This window comes from Lagenorhynchus albirostris, chromosome 5 (assembly GCF_949774975.1).
Source record: "Lagenorhynchus albirostris chromosome 5, mLagAlb1.1, whole genome shotgun sequence".
Lineage (NCBI taxonomy): Eukaryota > Metazoa > Chordata > Mammalia > Artiodactyla > Delphinidae > Lagenorhynchus > Lagenorhynchus albirostris.
The window spans coordinates 118,632,928-118,655,481 of NC_083099.1; positions in this window are offsets into that span (position 1 = coordinate 118,632,928).

A 22,554-nucleotide genomic window follows, 5' to 3' on the forward strand; every position below is an offset into this window, starting at 1 on the left:
AGATGAATTCAATTACTATATATATGCCTAGGTTTGGCAAAAGTCAAATAAGCAGCTCCCCTTACATAATGTTGCTTTAATTAAGTTCATTTCTCTCTGGGTGTAGTATATACTGCAGAAGCACAATCAATGAACATTGGTGATTTGCTTCAATCTTGCTTTTTGCCCAGTTTGTATAATTTATTGTGTCAGTGGTTCTCGAGTGGTGTGCTCCTACAGCTCATCATCTGGAAATCCTTCCCAGATGTGCTCAAAATTTTTTATTAATTTGTGTACTTTATTTTTTATAAGTGAGTACACATGATTGTGACTGGAAGAGAAAACACCCTTCTTTTAATCCCGGAGGATTACTTGGCCTTGAGAATAATTGATTCATATCCTGCCCACTCCACCCCTATTATTCAAATAGAGATTATTGCAGAAATCTCTGCCCTATAAATTTAGCTGATCCAAAAATGAAAGGGAAAAAATACTTTATTTTAAAGATGTCTGCAGGATCCATGTATAACTCAGGGGTTTTTTCCAATTAAGAATCATATGATCCTAGAAGAGTTTCCATTCCTAGGTATCAAAACTGCAACACAGTTTTAAAACAAGAAGTGATCATCTCTACGGTGGCATTTATCCACGGAGGTAATATTTCTGGTTAGTGAATTTCAGGACTTGAAACCAGGCCTCTGCCTCTTAGTTTGTGGAACAGTCAAAGGGCTAAAAGAGCTCTGTATAATCACATGCAAAACTATTTATTATAAGCAGCTATCATTATGTACATTGTTTCTCTTTATGAATTATAGTGCTTGTCAATGGGGATTGTGTGCCCATATACGTATACACATGTGTATACATGTATGTGTTTGTTGGACTCATTAATTTGCTAAATACACCAAAGGAATGAGGAGAAATATTTTTACCTTAAACTGAAGGACCTGGCATAGCTCAACATCTGTACAGTCTACTTTCTAGTGTCCAATTCTTTACCATGAAGAAGGATACCTAAAACTGAAATTGCATTAGCTAGACTGCTTTGCAGCTTGGTTTCTGGGTGAAATGATGTTTGACCAACCAGATGACCTTGCATAACACTTAGAAGGTGACAGTGAGGCAAAGGTCACATGGCTGGCTGATTGTTTATTTTTAATGACATTCATTGGGACACACATTATATAGTATATAAGTGACCTTTATTGGGGTACACTTTATATAGAATATACATTTTAAGTTTATAGTTTGATGAGCTCTAACAAACGTGTAGACCCGTGTAACCAGTCTCAGTATGAAGGTACATAATTCCCTCACCCCAGAAAAGTTTCTAGTGCCTCCTTCCAGTTAATCATCCACCCCTGATCCAGGCAACTATTGATTTCTGCTTTTTATGACCACGGATCACAGTTATCTTTCCTAGAGATTCAAGTAAGTGGAATCGTATATGTATCCTCTTTAAATCTGGCTTATTTTACTCAGCAGACTGTTTCTGAAATTTATCACATTCTAGACGTGGTGGACAGGATTCTAAGCTTCTCTTAGTTATTCAGTCAAACTCTAATCTAGATGCTGTTGTGAAGGTATTTTCCAGATGTAATTAAATTCTCTAAGTTTACTTTAAGTAGGGAGATTTTCCTCAGTGAGCCTGCACTAAACAGATGAGACTTTACAAAAAGTTAGAGATATCTGAAGTCTGAGAGAAGCTCTGCTATTGCCTTTTAAAGAGAGAACTTCCATGTTGTAGAGGAGTCATAGCAGAGAACACCAAGCAGTCTCTAGGAGCCGAGAACAACCCTGTGTTGACAGCCAGCAAGGAAAGCTGCAACCTCAGTCTTACAACCAAAAAGAACTGAATTCTGTCAACAACCACAGTGAACTTAGGAGAGACCCTGATCCTCAGGAGAACAAAGCAATGGCCAACACCTTGAGTTCAGCCTGGTGGGACCTGAGCAGAGAGCCCAGTTATGCCATGCCCAGACTTCTGGTGGACAGAACTATGAATTAATAGATGGACATTCCTTGAAGCTGCTGAGTTTGTGGTAATTCATTATGCACCAATAGAAAACCAATACATTGTATATGTCATTGAACTGTTCCTTCTTATTGGTGAGTGTGAGTTATCTACTACTGCATAAGAAATCACCAACAATTTAGTGTCAAAACAACACACAATTATCTCAGAGTTTCTGTGGGTCAGCAATCTGGGCATAGCTTCTGTGAATAATCCTCTGATTCAGGGTTGCTTACAAGCCTGCAAACAGTGTCAGCCAGCACTGAGGTCTCATCTGAAAGTTAACTTGGGGACAGCCCACTTTCAGTGGGAAGGGTCCACTTAATGTGATTGTTGGCAGGATTCAGTTCTTTGAAGTTATTAGACTGATGGCCTCAGATACTAGACAGCTGTTAGCCAGCGGCTTCCTTCAATTTGTTGCCTTGTGGGCCTCCTGGAGATGGCAGTTTGCTTCATCAAAACCAGTAAGAGAGGGGGTCTGCTAGTAAGATGCCACAATCTCTAGTAATACGATCATAGAACTGACATCCCCTTAACAATGAGGTGTTTTATTAGTTAGAAATATAACACTCATGGGGAGGGGATTACAGAAAGCTGTGAATACCATTTGGAAGCTGGGATCCCTGGGAGCTATCTTAGAAGCTACCTACCACTGCAGTGAGTGAATTTATGTGAATTTATCAGAATGTTTTTATCCATTCCATTCAACAGTAGGTAAACACTTTTGTTGATGCCAGATTTGGACTTTCATTTAGAAAGAAAACAAAAGTTGCTATGAACATTCAAAGTATAAGTGTTTCCATGGGCATATGTTTCATTTGTCTTGAGTGGAATTGCAGGGTCACATAGAAAGTATATGTTTAATCTGAGTAAGAAACTGCCCCCAATGCTTTCCAAAGTGATCCTACCAATTTACACTCCCCACAATGTACAACAATGTATCAGAGTTCCAGTTATTCTGTAGCTCCACAAGCACTTGAAAGTGTCAGTCAACTAAACTGTAGCCATTTGAATGGGAATATAATGGTACTCATTATGGTTTTAATATGCATTTCCGTAATACATATTCGGTATGTTAATGAAGTCAAGCATCTTTTCACATACTTAGAGGCCATTTGTATATCTTCTTTTGTGAAATATGTTTGAATAGATTGCCCATTTAAAAAATTGACTTGTTTAAAACTTTTTTATTATTGAGTCTTAAGAGTTTTTTTTTTTTTTTTTACATCTTTATTGGGGTATAATTGCTTTACAATGGTGTGTTAGTTTCTGCTTTATAACAAAGTGAATCAGTCATACATAAACATATGTTCCCATATGTCTTCCCTGTTGCGTCTCCCTCCCTCCCACCCTCCCCATCCCACCCCTCCAGGCTGTTACAAAGCACCGAGCCAATATCCCTGTGCCATGCGGCTGCTTCCCACTAGCTATCTACCTTACTGCGTTTGTTAGTGTATATATGCCCATGACTCTCTCTCGCCCTGTCACAGCTCACCCTTCCCCCTCCCCATAACCTCAAGTCCATTCTCTAAGAGGTCTGCGTCTTTATTCCTGCTTTACCCCTAGGTTTTTCATGACATTTTTTTTTCTTAAATTCCATATATATGTGTTAGCATACGGTATTTGTCTCTCTCTTTCTGACTTACTTCACTCTGTATGACAGACTCTAGGTCTATCCACCTCATTACAAATAGCTCAATTTCGTTTCTTTTTATGGCTGAGTAATATTCCATTGTATATATGTGCCACATCTTCTTTATCCATTCATCCGATGACGGGCACTTAGGTTGTTTCCATCTCCGGGCCACTGTAAATAGAGCTGCAATGAACATTTTGGTACATGTCTCTTTTTGAATTATGGTTTTCTCAGGGTATATGCCCAGTAGTGGGATTGCTGGGTCATATGGTAGTTCTATTTGTAGCTTTTTAAGGAACCTCCATACTGTTCTCCACAGTGGCTGTATCAATTTACATTCCCACCAACAGTGTAAGAGGGTTCCCTTTTCTCCACACCCTCTCCAGCATTTATTGTTTCTAGATTTTTTGATGATGGCCATTCTGACTGGTGTGAGATGATATCTCATTGTAGTTTTGATTTGCATTTCTCTAATGATTAGTGATGTTGAGCATTCTTTCATGTGTTTGTTGGCAGTCTGTATATCTTCTTTGGAGAAATGTCTATTTAGGTCTTCTGCCAAGAGTTTTTTATTTATTCTGAATACAACGCCTTTATCACATATATGTATTGCAAATGCTCTTCCTAAGTTTGTGGCTTGCATTTTCAATTTTTTTTTTTGCGGTACGCGTGCCTCTCACTGTTGTGGCCTCTCCCGTTGCTGAGCAACAGGCTCCGGACGCGCAGGCTCAGCGGCCATGGCTCACAGGCCCAGCCGCTCCGCGGCATGTGGGATCCTCCTGGACCGGGGCACGAACCCGTGTCCCCTGCATCGGCAGGCGGACTCCCAACCACTGCGCCACCATGGAAGCCCTTGCATTTTCAATTTTAAACACTCTACTGTAAAGCTGTTTTTATATTTGATGAAGTACATTTTATCCATTTTTAAAATGATTGTTACTTTTTGAACTACCTATGAAAATATTTCTATCTCAAAACAAAACTATTGTATTTTTATCTCAGGAGTTGTATGATTTTAGCTTTTATTTTTGTACCTGTGATCTATTTTGAATTTAATTTTTCTGTGTATTTTGAGGTAAGGGTCGATTTTTTTAAATCTATTTGTAGATACTTCTAATTTTCCCAGCACCATTTGTTGAAAAAACTCTCCTTTCCCCATTGAATTATTTTGTCTAGATTATTATGTTTAAAATCAAATGACCAACATATGCATGGTCTACTTTTAAACTTTTTTTTTTCTCCATTTATCTGTATGTGAATTCTTTCAACAATACTATTGTCTTGATTACTGTAGATTTTTGGAAATCTTAAAATCTAAGTACTCAAGTTTTGTTCTTTTATAAAGTTATTTTGGCTATTCTAGGTCCTTTGTATTTCCCTATAACTTTTTGAATTAGATTGTCAATTCTCAAAAATAAAACTTGCTGGGATTTTGAATGGGATAGTGTGGAATCAATAGATCAATTTAGGGAGAAGTGGTAACTTTTAATATTGAGTACCTTAATCCATGACATGGTATTGCTCTCCATAATGATCTTTTTTTTTAATGATTTCTTTTCTATTTTAATTTTTTAATTTATTTTTGGCTGCATTGGGTCTTCGTTGCTGCATGCAGGCTTTCTCTAGTTGCAGTGAGCCGGGGCTACTCTTCGTTGCGGTGCACGGGCTTCTCATTGCACTGGCTTTTCTCTTGCTGCGGAGCACAGGCTCTAGGCCCGCCAGCTTTAGTAGTTGCAGCATGCAGGCTCAGTAGTCGTGGTGCACATGCGGAGGGTGCACAGATCCCTCCGCATGTGGGATCTTCCCGGACCAGGGCTTGAACCTGTGTCCCCTGCACTGGCAGGCAGATTCTTAACCACTGCGCCACCACGGAAGTCCCTCCATAATGATCTTTAATTCCTCAGCAAAGTTTACAGTTTTCAGTGTGCAGGCCTGGCAGTTCGTTAAATTCTAAGTATTGATATTTCATAGTTTGGGATGCAATCGTGAATAGTTAAAAATTAATTACCTTTTGTTCATAACTAGTACACAGAAATACAGTTGATTTTTATATTGATCTTATCTTCTGCAATCTTGTTATACTCACTTGTTAATCCTAGTAGCTTTTCTTGTAGACTCCTTAGGAGCTTCTACATATGTCATCATGTCATTTGCTAATTAAAACAGTTTTACTTCTTACTTTCACATTGTGTCTTTACTTATTTATTTTGCTTTATTGCACGTCACTACAGTTGGTTAAGGATGTTAAGTGTGGAGGCCCTTTCCTTTTTCCTAATGTTAGGGAGAAAACAATCTTTCACTTTTCAGTATGATGTTAGTTGTGGTTTTTTATAGATATTCTTTTTTTTTAACATCTTTATTGGAGTATAACTGCTTTACAATGCTGTGTTAGTTTCTGCTGTATACAGAGTGAATCAGCTATACATATACATATATCCCCATATCTCCTCCCTCTTGCGTCTCCCTCCTACCCTCCCTATCCCACCCCACTAGGTGGTCACAAAGCACCAAGCTGATCTCCCTATGCGATGCAGCTGCTTCCCACTAGCTATCTGTTTTACATTTGGTAGTGTATATATGTCCATGTCCCTCTCACTTCATCCCAGCTTACCCTTCCCCCTCCCCGCCGTGTCCTCAAGTCTGTTCTCTATGTCTGCGACTTTATTCCTGTCCTGCCCCTAGATTCTTCAGAACGATTTTTTTTTTAAGATTCCATATATATGTGTTAGCATATGGTATTTGTTTTTCTCTTTCTGACTTACTTCACGCTGTATGACAGACTCTAGGTCCATCCACCTAACTACAAAGAACTCAATTTCGTTTCCTTTTATGGCTGAGTAATATCCCATTGTATATATGTGCCACATCTTCTTTATCCATTCATCTGTTGATGGACACTTAGGTTGCTTCCATGTCCTGGCTATTGTGAATATAGCTGCAATGAACATTGTAGTATATGACTCTTTTTGAATTATGGTTTTCTCAGGGTATATGCCCAGTAGTGGGATTGCTGGGTCGTATGGTAGTTCTATGTTTAGTTTTTTAAGGAACCTCCATACTATTCTCCATAGTGGCTGTATCACTTTGCATTCCCACCAACAGTGCAAGAGGGTTCCCTTTACTCCACACCCTCTCCAGCATTTACTGTTTGTAGGTTTTTTGATGATGGCCATTCTGACCGGTGTGAAGTGATACCTCACTGTAGTTTTGATTTGCATTTCTCTAATGATTAGTGATGTTAAGAATCCTTTCATGTGTTTGTTTGCAATCTGTGTGTCTTCTTTGGAGAAAGGTCTATTTAGGTCTTCTGCCCATTTTTGGATTGGGTTTTTTTGTTTTTTTGATATTGAGCTGTATGAGCTGCTTGACTAGATGAGAATGTTCCCTTCTATCATTAGTTTACTGAGATATTATTTCACAAATAAGTGTTGAATTTTGTCAGGTGCTTTTTCTGAACCTAGTTAAATATCTAGGGTTTCTTCTCCCTTAGTCTGTTAACTTAATGAATTATAATGATTGAAATTAAAAAGTTAAATTAACTGTTCATTCCTGGGAAAGCACCATATGGTTATATTTCCTTTTTACAGATTTACTGGATGAGGTTTGCTAGTATTTGTTCAGGACTATTGTGTCTAAATTCATGAGGAATATTTGTCTGTACTTTTCTTATATTATTTTGAATCGTGGTAATATTCTCTCATAAAATGAATTAAGCAACGTTCCAGTATCCTACAATTTTCCATAAGAGTTTACATAATATCGGTATTATTTTTCCTTAAATATGTGATAGAATTCACCAGTGAAACCATCTGGATCTGGAGATGTTTTTGTGGGATCATTTAAAATTTTAATTCCAATTTCTTTAATTGATGTATGGCTATTCAGATTTTCTATTTCTTTTTGAGTCAGTTGGGTAATTCATAGCTCTTTTCAAGGAATTTATTCTTTCCATCAATTATTTAAATGTATTGGCTTAAAGCTGGTCATAGTATTCACTTATCTTTTTAATGTCAGTAGAATTTATATTGATGACCCCTTTTTCATTCCTAATATTGGTGACATATGTCTTCTCACTTTGTCTCGGTATATTTTCCTGCTTAGGGTTCATTGTGCATCTTACATAGTTAAGTTTTTTTCTTAAATTTGGAAAATTGTTCATTATAGCTTTAAATATTTGCTCTGCCACGACCCCTTTCTGGGACTTCAATTATACAAGTTTTAGATTGCTTAATATTGTCCCACTGGTCACTGAAATGTATTTCAATTTTTTTTCACTCTTGTTTTCCTCCCTGTGTTTCATTGTAGGTAGTTTTTATTGACATTCTTTAAAAGTTCTCTAGTGTTCCTTCTGCAGTATCTAATCTACCATTAATCCCATGTAGTGAATTTTTCATGTTAGATATCCTATTTTTCATCTCTAGAAATTCTATTTTGTTCTTTTCAAAATATTTCCTTTGTCTCTACACTATGATTGTTTTTCTGTACTCAATTGAACAAAACTATAATAGATGTTTTAATATCCTTTTCTTCCAATTCTCTTTCTATCATTTCTATGATTCCTTGTTCTGCTTAATTTTGGTAGTTTTTCTCTTGGTTATGTGTCTCATTTTCCTGTTTTTTAGCATGCATAGTAATTTTTGGCTGGATGCTGGATGTGTACTCTTTACAGTGGTGATGATCAGTAATTGTTGTCCTACTTTAAAGAGTGGTGGCCTTTGTTCTAGAATGCAATTAAGTTACCTGCTGTTTAACTTCATCTTTTTAAATTTTTCTTTGGATATGACTTGGATAGCCTTTACTCTAGGTATAATTTGGCTCCCCTCCTAAAATGTGGCTTTTTCTAAATCTCTATTGAGTTTTAAGAGTCATCAGTGAGGTCTCTCCACAGTGACTGGAGCAAACATATGGATCCCCATCTCTCCCAGTCAGTTTTTGCCTATTGTCATAGGGTTTCATCCCATGTGTTTACATCTTATTATTCAGCTAAGTTTCAAAGGGCCTTCTTAAGATTTCTAGTGTTCTTCTTCTACATAGCTCCCTCCTCGTTGGAACTCCAATTCACTATTTCCATGCTTCTTAAACTTCTTGAATTACAGTCTCTTTCTTCTCAAATTATTGATATAGCCATTATCTGATTAAAACCATCTTCCCTACTCCAGGTTCTAGAATATATAACTCCAGATAGAAATCTAGGGCAATCATAAGGCTCACCTTATTCGTTCCTAGTCTCTTAAGGATCACAGTCCTGCACTAGCCATTGTCCAATGTACAGAAACAGTAGTTTCTAAAATTATTTTATTATTTTACCCTTTAATTGTATTTTTAGTGCATTTTTATTTGATATAACCTTAACTGTGTTTTCCCCCAGTTTTATTGAAATATGATTGAAATACCTGTGTAAGTTTAAGGTATACAGCATAATGATTTGACTTATATATATTGTCAAATAAGTACCACAATAAGTTTAGTTAATATCTGTCATCTCATAAAGATTTAAAAAAGGAAGGAAATCCCTTTTTCCTTGTGATGAGAAATCTTGGATTTACTCTTTTAACACCTGTCATATATACCATATAGCCGTGTTAATTATTGTCATCATGCTGTACCTTTCATCTTTAATACTTATAACTGAAAGTTTACACCTTTTTTTTTTTTTTTTTGCGGTACCCGGGCCTCTCACTGTTGTGGCCTCTCCCGTTGCGGAGCACAGGCTCCAGACGCGCAGGCTCAGCGGCCATGGCTCACGGGCCCAGCCGCTCCGCAGCATGTGGGATCTTCCCAGACCGGGGCATGAACCCGTGTCCCCTGCATCGGCAGGCGGACTCTCAACCACTGCGCCACCACGGAAGCCCAAGTTTACACTTTTTGACCACTTTCATCCAAACAGTAATTTAATGCATTTTAATATACTTTGTCCAGTTCTCTCTTTGCTAAAGGCAGGAGAGTAAATCTGATTTTTTTCTTTCATCATGAAAGCAGAAGTCCTTCTCCTTTTCCTACTTCTCCTCTTCCTCCTCCTCCTTCTCCTTCTTCTTTTTCTCTGAGAAAGCATTTTTGTGAAGTTCTTGGTATTTTCTGAGGTTGTTTTCCAGTGTTCAGTTATTGTTTCAATGTCTGGAGATTCTGTCATGGGACATGTATTTTTTGTCACGCGGCATGGATTACTTGCAATGATAGTGACTTCTTGATGGCTAGATTATACCAAAATGGCAAGTTACTGAATGATATTTTAACAAATCTTATGTTTAACTTAATTTTATGGTATAAAACAGGAAATTTTATAATACCTGTATTTCTGTCCAATAGACTTACCTTCTTCAAAGCAGGTCTTAAACATTTCATTTTCCTAAAATATAATAATGGCTTATATTTTGCTATATGTCATCCACTTGGGGGGAAAAAATCTGTGTTAGTTTCCTAAGGCTGACATAACAAATAAAGCTTGTGGCTTAAAACAACAGAAATTTATTCTCATATTTCTGGAGGCCCAAAGTTCAAAATCAGGTTGTCAGCAAGGCTACATTTGCCCTAAAATGTTCTAGGGAAGAATCTTTCTTTGCATCTTCTAGAATCTGATGGCTCTTGAAATTTCTTAATTACATCTGCAAAGATCCTTCTTCCAAATAAGGTCACATTCTGAGACATATCTTTTGGGGGACAATAATTCAACCGATTGCAATACCTAATGAAAAGAGCATCATTTAATACTAATCCCTTGAATTTCATGTGACAAGCTGATGAGAAACTGTGACTTTCCAGGAAATGACTATATGACTATGATATTATGAAACAGAACTTCTCTCTCTCTCTTTCTCTCTCTCACTCTCTCTCTCCAAAGAGAAATGCCTTGTTCACAGGTTTGTACCATTTGCTATAATAGTCATAAAAGAATAACATAGTACCCTCCTTCAATATAGTTACTGATAAGTCATCAATACACAAATAATTAGAGCTCTGTTCAATAGAGCAAATTAACAAATGTCCAAAGGCAGGTTGTAAAATGGATGGGTATACTACTTTAGAGAAGAAACATCTGAAGTCTGCATTCAACTGGAAAAGCTTCATAAATAAGAGGGAGCTTGAGAAGGGCCTTGGAGCGTGAGGGACAGAATGGAGGGCACTTCAGAAGGAAAAGAGGAGAGAAACCAGAGTGAACAAAGGCTTAGGGTTAGGCATGGGAAAGGTGATCAGATGAAAGAGGTGGAAAATTCAGTAATTAGGTGACAAACTATGAATTCAACCTAGGATAAGACCTTGATGTTTGTGATATTGTGATTTGTAATAAATATATATTTGGTTTTCATCCCCATTTCTGGCACACAGCTCCTAAAACCCTTGGAATTTCCCAAGTATAGAGCATAAAGGTGTCTTTGTTATGTTAATGAATGACTTTGGGAAAGCATCTAAGGATGCTGGTTGCTAGGGGAGCCAACCATGTGATGGAGGGTAGGAGATCTCAGTCACATCCCCTGAACTCCAGGGAGAGGTGAGGGGCTGAGTGAATGGCCAATGGCCAATGATTTAATCAATCATATCTATATAAGGAAGCCTCCATAAAACCTCCAAAGGAAAGAGTTTGGAGAGCTTCTGTGTTGGTGAACAATTGGAGATGTGGGGAGAGTTGCACACATGGAGAGGGCATGGAAGCTCCATGCCCCTTCCCACATACCTTGCCCCATGCATCTCTTTCATCTGGCTGTTTCTGAATTACATTCTTTTATAATAAACTGGTAATCTAGTAAGCAAAGTGTTTCTCTGAGTTTTGTGAGCTTCTCTAACAAATTAATCCAACACAAAAAAGGCATTGTTGGAATCTCTAGTCTATAGTCAGTTGATCAGAAGCACAAGAGAAAACCTGGACTTGCAATTAGTATCTGAAGTGGGAGGCCGTCTTGTAGGACTGAGCCCTTAACCTGTGGAATCTGATGGTATCTCCAGGTAGAAAGTGAGTTGAATTGAGTTGAACCGTAGGACACCCAGCTTGTGTCTGAGAATTGCTTGGTCATGTTGGGGAAAACCCCACACATTGGAATTGGTTACAAAATCATAATATTTATCTCATAGAAAATGAAAATCCACTTATTTTTGGAGCATGGATTATGAATGATCTTATCTCTTTATCTTTTTCTCCCACTTCCACCTCTTCCTCCTTCAATGTTGTTCCAAGGTAATCTCTCCAATAGACTTTCCAATGTTGTTCCAACATAGTCTTTCCACTAATCTACTATGCACATTCAAAACCTCTTCAGTCTTTTTGCATTTCTTCAACACCTCCCCCAATCTCATAATTTTCTCCTCCCTTCTCTCAATCAATTTATAAAACTTAACATAGTGACTCTATGGTCATTTAGATGTGAATGTTTGCAAGTGAGCCATGTGCAGAAGTAGTACCACCCAATAGACATTTTTCTTTCATTTCAAACCCAGAAACTATTTAGATGTTGACTGTACTTGAATATTCCTTTGATTAAGAGGTAGGGTTTCTATATTTTATTATAGCTCCAACCTTACTGTAACAAAATGCAAGGCAGATTTAAGTTTATATTTAGCAAGGATCTGTTTAAAATGTGAATGAAGACCAGTGTGGGTGAGTGGGAACCACACTTGCATTCACTGGGAATGCTCTGGTTCACTCTGGCTTCAGTGATTTCCCTTCGGCATGCTAGGGTGGAGCAGAACAGCTGATGAAGGGGGCAGCAGTTTGAACATACGGTTTAGTCATGTAAATATTCTCTAAGCTCCAGCACTGAAATATTACTCTCAGTTTATTAGTTCACAAGAAAAACACAAATATGTGTGCAAATAAGCATTGCATGCAAAGATACCTTTAATACTGTAACTAGTCTTATTATTTCCAATTTAGTCTTTTCTGGAAATGAACAAAAATGAGGATTACAAGCTTGTCATGATATCTTCACAATAGTTATTTCTAATACAACTGAAAACAGCAAGGCATAATCTATGGAGTAAGAGGTGGTAAGTAGGTTGTATATCCCATTTCCCTTCCTATGTTCCTCCACACATCACATGACCACAGATAATGAAGTATCATATGAATGCTTTGTTTCTCAGCCTTTACACATTTTCTCCTCCCATCCAGGCTTCCACATAATTAAAGGAGCACTTTAAAGAGTCCCATATTGTAGAGCATCACGTAAGCCTCAGGCAAAATATAACAGCACTAACTGGTCATGATAGAAAAACCATCCCAGAGCCATGATTATTAGCGAAAACAAACAAAATGGAAATTATGCAGACTAACTAGACAAACTTTATCAGAAATGTCTACTCTCCTTTTAAACAGCAAAAACAAAGCAATGAAGAAAAGTTTAAACATGACCACTGATTCTGGAAAAGGAAGAAGAACGTTTTAGGTACTCTTTCCTATGCCAAGGTCATCTGCTTTTCTGCATCACTCAATCCTAATTAAAGGTAAATGAATACATCTAGTGACAGTAAACTGGCTCCTAGGTGGTCTCGATCTCCCAAGGGCTGGAGGAAGAACATCTACAACAGCAGGTAAAATGTATTAGATTTGCTGAGCCTATGGAAAGACAGAATATGCAAAAGTGTAAAAAATTGTCTTTGAATGTGAAGTGGCAAGCTGCTTATTCCCATAAGGCTGAGGATTGTGTCTAAATTAATCTTGCCCCTGGCATGAACTGTAGAGAATCAGATACTTTTACAAATGTGACTGTTACTGTTATAGCTAAATGAATGCAATGTATGGGACAAAGGATTTAGGTTGAGCAGTTTAAATAATTTGCACATTTTAGGATTTTAAAACTGGAGTTGTCAATTTGTTTTTGTAAAGGGAGAGAGAGCAGATATTTTAGACTTTATGAGCCATACTCTGCCACAACTACAGAAATCTGCTGTTGGAGCAGGAAGGCAGCAATTGATCATATGTAGAATAATGGGCGTGGCTGTGCACTTGCACTGAACTATTAACAACTCCCACTCTAAAGTATTAACATGTTTACCAGAGCTGAGCCAAAGCATGGCTCTTGGGGAGTGAGAATGAAAGTGGCTGATGATGAGGTTTATTGTCAAAGAGAAAGGCTAAGCTCCAACTCCCATAGCTTCTGCTAAATGTCTCTCTAGGGGAAAAGCTGGCTGGCAATGCAATGGAAGCATCAATACAAATTCCATAGACCTCTTTCTAATTAGACTCCTGCACTCAGTCTCCACTCCATCCATAGCAATGTTGCAACTTGCATGGCACAGGAAAATACAGAGAGTGTTCACCTAGCGAAAGGAATGAGTGAGGTGTCTTTCCTGCACATTAGGAATGGAATATATTGCTTCTCACAGCCAAATCAATTGAAATATTTCAACAGTTTAAATAAAATTGAATTCTGATCATTATACTAGATCAATGGTTCTCAACTGGAGGTGATTTGACAATGTCTGGAGACACTTTTGTTTGTCACAACTGGAGAGTGGTTGCTACTGGCATCTTGTGGCTAGAGGCCAGGGATGCTACTGGACATCTTACATGCACAGGACAGTCTCCAACAACAAAAGATTATCCAGTTCCAAATGTTACTGAATCTAAGTTCACACTGCTCACAGCATGACAGGCCAGTAAATCGAGAGATGAGTTGTGGGGCAAGAAATAGCAACTTTATTTGGAAAGCCAGCAGACGGAGAAGATGGTGGACTAGTGTCCCAAAGAACAATCTTCCCCAAGTTAGAATTCAGCCTTCTTTTATACTAAAAGGGGAGGAGGTATTGTTGGTTGCTGCAAATTTCATGGTGCCAGAATCTTTTGTTCTTCAGCTGTCCACATAGGTCTGGTCACGATGTTCCTATAAATATCCAAGACAAATGTTATTCTCTGTTCTGCAACTTTTTATCTCTGTATGAATGGAAAAGTGTTATACCTTTAAAGGTCAGAATCTTGAGAATGGGCTATGCTGTATATTTCAGGCTATAGGCAACATTCTTAACCTGTAGCAAAAACAATAGAATACAAAGGTTAAAGTAAAAGACACAGATCCAATATGGAGTCAGATTTGTTCTTCCCCTTTTCAGAAATATCGATAGTGCCAAAGTGGACAAACCCTGTGCTGATACTTTAATAAAGTCCTCCTTTAGTGAACATAATTACAAAAAACACAAAATACATTATCTGGAGAAGTATTGAGAGCCATCAGCAAATAAAAAGTTGTAAGAGCAAAAGGGTTCCAAGTAGTTTGCAGAAGGTATTCTCTTGAAAATATTTTGCTCTTTCAAATTAATGCAAGAAGCAAAAGAACACCTATTATTTTTAGATCTCAGTGCAGTATCTTTCAGAATATGATTTGAAACAATTTTGTTTTGAATTCAGGTATTTTGTAGTTTAATTTTCTAACCCTGACACTGGTTACAAATTTAGATATATTTAGGTTTTGCAATATGTGCATGATATAGTCTGGAATTATATCAAGTTTGAACAATAATTTACCTGGTTGATGCTGAGGATTGGAACTTTGGAAGAGAGATGGTTTAAAGGACGTGATAAAATAGGAGCAATGCCTTTGTAGAGTTGCAAAGGGATTAGTGGGGCCTTAGAACTTCCTGAAAACTATATGCTTTTCTGTCGGGAAGGCAGGAGCTAAGATATGGTTGAGGCTGTACTGACAGAATCAGGTCAAAGTGTTCTGCTTCATTTTGATGTGTCTTAATATGGAGTTCCTCAGATGGAGATAAACCTATATAACTCTGAGTCTGGGGAAAAGAAGAACACTCCAGCAGACACATGGAGTTTCCTCAATGGATAAACTTAATATGTTAATCAAGTTTACCCTAAATGACCAGGAGCTATTGAAACTTATCATAACATCCAAATCATTCAATAATAACTAAATTAGAAAACAGGAACTAATCAATAAATTCTCCCCTGAACAAAAGTAAAATCAAACTAGCTGGTTATTTGCAACATTTAAAAGAAAATTCCTGCTACTAGGTAATTAATTAAAAAAAAAAAGTTTATCTCAAACTCCCAATCTATCCCTCCACCCCACCCTTCCCCCCTGGTAACTATAAGTTTGTTCTCTAAGTCTGTGAGTCTGTTTTATAAATAAGTTCATTTGTATTATTTTTTTTTGATTCCATATATAAGCGATATCATATGATATTTGTCTTTCTCTGTCTGACTTACTTCACTTAGTATGATAACTCCACATTTGGGATTGACACGTACACACAGCTATATTTAAAATAAAATGTCTTTTTATGAAAAAAGTTTACTTTAGAATAGCTTTAGGTTTATTTTTTAAAAATTTGAAAGGTAGTACAGAGAATTCCAGTATATACCACATCTGGTTTCCCCTATTATTAATTACATTATTACATTACATTATTAATATCTTACATTAGTAAAGTGCATTGTCACAATACTTTATTATCAACTAAAGTTCATACTTTATTCAGATTTCCTTAGTTTTTTTCCTAACATCTTTTTTCTATTCCAGGATCCCATGCAGGATGCCATATTACATTTAGTCATCATATCTTCTTTTGTTGCAAAAGTTTCTCAGACATTCCTCATTTTTTGATGGTTTTAAGAAGTCTTGATCAGGTATTTGAGAAGTCCTGATCAGGTATTTTGTAGAATGTTTCTCAAGTGGGATTTTTCTGATGTTTTCCTCAATATTAGTTTGGGGTTGTGGGTTTTGGGAGGAAGACCAAAGAGATAATGTGCCAATCTTAACAAATTGTAACAAGACTATATGCTACCAATGTGATGTATAACTCTTGACATTAACCTTTATTGCTGAGCTGAGTTAGTGTACTTCATTGAGGTATTCAATGTTAAACTGAATTTTATTTATGTGTTGAAATTGTATGTACTAAGTGACATATATCATATAAAATAGCTTGACAGAATGTTCAGGTAACTTTCCTTTTTTTAAATCACTGTATTTCCCTGAAAAGTATTCATTCAACTATTTCTTTAATTGAAACCAGAACCGTTCACTACTGTGTCACACCTGATCCTAGACTAACTTATATTAAGCCTATGCATAACAGTCTCTACTTTACGTCTGTGAAATAATAGTGAAAGACACATCTCTTTTCTAAGATGGCATAAAAACACACTATTACTATTGACTATGATATTTTTAGTGAGAACATCTTGCACTTCTTATAGCATTTTCACATGCACTACTTCTCTTGAGTCACATCAAAACCCTATAAAGTAATCAGCAGATATTATTTCTTTAGTCACAGTAACTACCTTTGGTAATTAGCTTTCAATATAGCAATTTTTTGGATATTGTATGTGTCTTCATTGTTTTGTGAAAGCAAAGATATATTAACAGTTAAGGAAAAGTACAACTCTTCTTTCCCTAAAAAATTTACATTTGTACTTATTGAGTGTATGTAATATATAGACTTGTAATTAGAATATATCCAATGATTTCCATTATAAAAAATATTGTCAGCACAGGCCCATCATGTAGCTGCAGCACAGCATTCCCTAACGTTGCAACTGGGGGAAAAATCACTTTCCAGTCTGTTTTGCAAGGTGTGCATGTCCATCTGGATTCCCTGAAAGTCCATCTGCTGCCTCGGTCAAGAGAAATTCCACTTGCATGAAGGTTGCATGCCTGCAGATTGCATCTTTGTTGCAAAGCTAGCTACAGAAGAGAAGCAAGACAAAGTCTTCTGTGTTCCCCTCCACTATCAAAGGAAAGGGGAAAATGTCTCAGTTGAAAGCCATATGACTGATAGGGTCTTAGTGTTCTGGCCTGGTGTCAGGCCTGAACCTCAGAGGTGGGGGAGCCAAACTCAGCACATTGGACAACCAGAGACATCCCAGATAATATCAGTCAGTGAGAGTTCTCCCAGAGATCTCCCTCTCAATGCTAAGACCCAGCTCCACTCAATGACCAGCAAGCTCCAGTGCTGGACATCCCGTGCGAAACAAGTAGAAAGACAGGCACACAACCCCACCCATTAGTAGAGAGGCTGCCTAAAATCATACTAAGTTCACAAACACCTTAAAACACACCACCGGATGTGGTCCTGCCCACCAGAAAGAAAAGATCCAGCCTCATCCACCAGAGCACAGTCACCAGTCCCCTCCACCAGGAAGCCTACACAACACACTGAACCAAACTTACTCACTGTGAACAGACACCAAAAACAATGGGAAGTACAAATCTGCAGCCTGCAAAAAGTAGACCACAAACACAGTAAGCTAAGCAAAATAAGAAGACAGGAAAGTACACAGAATATGAAAGAGCAAAGTAAAAACTCACCAGACAAAACATATGAAGAAGAAATAGGCAGTCTACTTGAAAAATAATTCAGAGTAATGATAGTAAAGATGATCCAAAATCTTGGAAATAGCATGAAGAAAATACAAGAAACGTTTAACAAGGGCCTAGAAAAAATAAGAGCAAACAAACAATGATGAACAACACAATAAATGAAATTAAAAATTCTCTAGAAGGAATCAATAGCAGAATAACTGAGGCAGAAGAATGGATACATAACCTGGAAGATAAAATAGTGGAAATAACTACCACAGAGCAGAATAAAGAAAATAGAATGAAAAGAATTAAGGACAGTCTCAGAGATCTCTGGGACAATATTAAAAACACCAACATTCAAATTATAGGCATCCCAGAAGAAGAAGAGGAAAAAAAAAGGACTGAGAAAATATTTGAAGAGAGTATAGTTTAAAATTTCTCTTATATGAGCTAGGAAATTGTCAGTCAAGTCCAGGAAGTGCAGAGAGTCCCATACAGGATAAATCCAGGGAGAAACACAACAAGACACATATTAATCAAACTATCAAAACTTAAATACAAAGAAAAAAATATTAAAAGCAGCAAGGGAAAAGCAACCAAAAAACATACAAGGGAATCCCCATAAGGTTAACAGTGGACCTTTCAGCAGAAACTCTGCAAGCCAGAAGAGAGTGGCAGGACATATTTAAAGTGATGAAAGGGAAAAATCTACAACCAATATTACTCTAGCCAGAAAGGATTTCATTCATATGCGACAGAAAAATTAAAACCTTTACAGACAAGCAAAAGTTAAGAGAATTCAGCACCACCAAACCAGCTTTACAACAAATGCTAAAGGAACTTCTTTAGACAAGAAACACAACAGAAGGAAAAGACCTACAATAACAAAACGAAAACAATTAAGGATATTTTAATAGGAACATGCATACTGATAAGGACATTAAAACTAAATGGATTAAATGCTCCAACCAAAAGACATAGACTGGCTGAATGGACACAAAAACAAGACCCGTTTATATGCTGTCTACAAGTAACCACTTCAGACCTAGGGGCACATACAGACTGAAAGTTAGGGGATGGAAAAAGATATTCCATGCAAATGGAAATCAAAAGAAAGCTGGAGTAGCAATTCTCATATCAAACAAAATAAATATTAAAGACTATTACAAGAGACAAAGAAGGACACTACATAATGATCAAGGGAGCAATCCAAGAAGAAGGTATAACAATTGTAAATATTTATTCACCCAACATTGGAGCACCTCAATACATAAGGCAAATGCTAACAGCCATAAAAGGGGAAATCAACAGCAACATAATAAAGTAGGGGACTTTAACACCCCACCTTCACCATGGACAGATCCTCCAAAATGAAAATAAATAAGGAAACACAAGCTTAAAATGACACATTAAACAAGAGGGACTTAATTGATATTTATAGGACATTCCATGCAAAAACAACAGAGTACACTTTCTTCCCAAGTGCTCATGGAATATTCTCCAGTATAGATCATATCTTGGGTCACAAATCAAGCTGTGGTAAATTTAAGAAAATTGAAATTGTATCAAGTATCTTTTCTGACCATGATACTATGAGACTAGATATCAATTACAGGGGAAAAAAACTGTAAAAAATACAAACACATGGAGGCTAAACAATGTGCTACTAAACAACCAAGAGATAACTGAAGAAATTGCAGAGGAAATCAAAAATCACCTAGAAATAAATGACAATGAAAACGCGATGACCCAAAAGCTGCGGATGCAGCAACAACAGTTTTAAGAGGGAAGTTTATAGCAATACAATCCTACCTCAAGAAACAAGAAATATGTTAAATCAACAACCTAACCTTATACCTAAAGCAATTAGAGAAAGAAGAAAAATAAACACCCAAAGTTAACAGAAGGAAAGAAATCATAAAGATCAGATCAGAAATAAATGAAACAGAAACAAAGAAAACAATAGCAAAGATCAATGAAACTAAAAGCTGGTTCTTTGAGAAGATAAACAAAATTGAAAAACACTAAGTGTTTTTGAGGGAGAGGACTCAAATCAATAAAATTAGAAATGTAAAAGAAGATGTTACAATGGACACCGCAGAAATACAAAGCATCATAAGAGACTACTACAAGCAACTCTATGCCAATAAAATGGACAACCTGGGAGAAAGGACAAATTCTTAAAAAGTTTTAACCTTCCAAGACTGAACCTGGAAGAAATAGAAAATATGAACAGACCAATCACAAGTAATGAAATTGAAACTGTAATTAAAAATCTTCCAACAAACAAAAGTCCAGGACCAGATGGCTTCACAAGTGAATTCCATCAAATATTTAGAGAAAAACTAACACCCATCCTTCTCAAACTCTTCCAAAAAATTGCAGAGGAAGGAAAACTCCCAAACCCATTCTATGAGGCCACCATCACCCTGATACCAAAACCAGACATAGATACTAGAAAAAAAGAAAATTACAGATGAATAGCACTGATGAATATAGATGAAAAAATCCTCAGCAAAATATTAGCAAACAGAATCCAACAGCACATTAAAATGATCATATAACATGATCAAGTGGGATTTATCCCAGAGATGCAAGGATTTTTCAATATATGCAAATCAATCAATGCGATACATCATCTTAACAAACTGAAGAATAAAAATCATAGGATCATCTCAAAAGATGCACAAAAAGCTTTTGACAAAATTCAACACCCATTTATGATAAAAACTCTCCAGAAAGTGGGCATAGAGGGAACCTACCTCAACGTCATAGAGGTCCTATACGACAAACTCACAGCAAACATCATACTCAATGGTGAAAAACTGAAAGCATTTCCACTAAGATCAGGAACAAGACAAGGATGTCCACTATCGCCACTCATATTCCACATAGTTTTGGAAGTCCTAGCCACAGGAATCAGAGAAGAAAAAGAAATAAAAGTAATACAAATTGGAAACGAAGTAAAACTGTCACTGTTTGCAGATGACATGATACTGTACATAGATAATCCTTAAGATGCCACCAGAAAACTACTAGAGGTAGCCAATGAATTTGGTAAGGTTACAGGATACAAAATTAATGCAAAGAAATCTCTGGCATTCCTATACACCAATAATGAAAAATCAGAAAGAGAAATTAAGGAAACAATCCCATTTACCAACACAACCAAAAGAATACAATACCTAGGAATAAACCTGCCTAAGGAGGTGAAAGACTTGTACTCGGAAAATTATAGAACACTGATGAAAGAAGTCAAAGATGACATAAACAGATGGAGAAATGTACCATGTTCTTGCACTGGAAGAATCAATATTGTGAAAATGACTATACTACACAAAGCAATTTACAGATTCAATGTAATCCCTATGAAACTACCAATGGCATTCTTCACAGAATTAGAACAAAAAATTTACAATTTGTATGGAAACACAAAAGACCCTGAATAGCCAAAGCAATCTTGAGAAAGAAAAACAGAGCTGGAGGTATCAGCCTCCCTGACTTCAAACTATAGCACAAAGCTACATTAATCAAGACAGAAACAGAAATATAGATCAATGGTACAGGATAGAATGCACAGAGATATATCCACGCACATATGGGCACCTAATTAATGACAAAGGAGGCAAGAACATGCAATGGAGAAAAAACAGTCTCTTCAATAAGTGGTGCTGGGAAAACTGGACAGCTACATGTAAAAGAATGAAACTAGAACACTACCTAACACCATACACAAAAATAAAAACTCCAAATGGATTAAAGACCTAAATGTAAGACCAGACACTATAAAACTCTTAGAGGAAAACATAGGAAGAGCACTCTTTGACATAAACCACAGAAAGATCCTTTTTTGACCTACCTCCTAGAATAATGGAAATAAAAACAAAAATAAACAAATGGGACTTAATTAAACTTAAAAGCTTTTGCACAGTGAAGGAAACCATAAACAAGACAAAAAGACAACTCTCAGACTGGGAGAAAATATTTGCAAATGAAACAATGGACAAAGGATTGATCTCTAAAATATACAAACAGCTCATGGAGCTCAGTATCAAAAAAACAAACAATTCAATTAAAAAATGGACAGAAGACCTAAATAGACATTTCACCAAAGAATACATACAGATGGCCAAGAGGCACATGAAAAGATGCTCAACATCACTAATTATTAGAGAAATCCAAATCAAAACTACAATAAGTTATCACCTCGCACCAGTTAGAATGGACATCATGAGAAAATATACAAACAACAAATGCTGGAAAACATGTGGAGAAAAGGGAACCCTCTTGCACTGCTGGTGGGAATGTAAATTAATACAGCCACTATGGAGAACAGTATGGAGGTTCCTTAAAAAACTAAAAATAGAGTTACCATATGACACAGCAATCCCCCTACTGGACATATACCCTGAGAAAACCATAATTCAAAAAGAGTCATGTACCACAATGTTCATTGAAGCTCTATTTACAATAGCCAGGTCATGGAAATGACCTAATGCCCATCGACAGATGAATGGATAAAGAAGATATGGTACATATATACAATGAAATATTACTCAGCCATAAAAAGGAATGAAATTGGGTCATTTGTAGAAACATGGATGGACCTAGAGTCTGTCATACAGAGTGAAGTAAGTCAGAAAGAGAAAAATAAATATTGTGTATTAACACATATATGT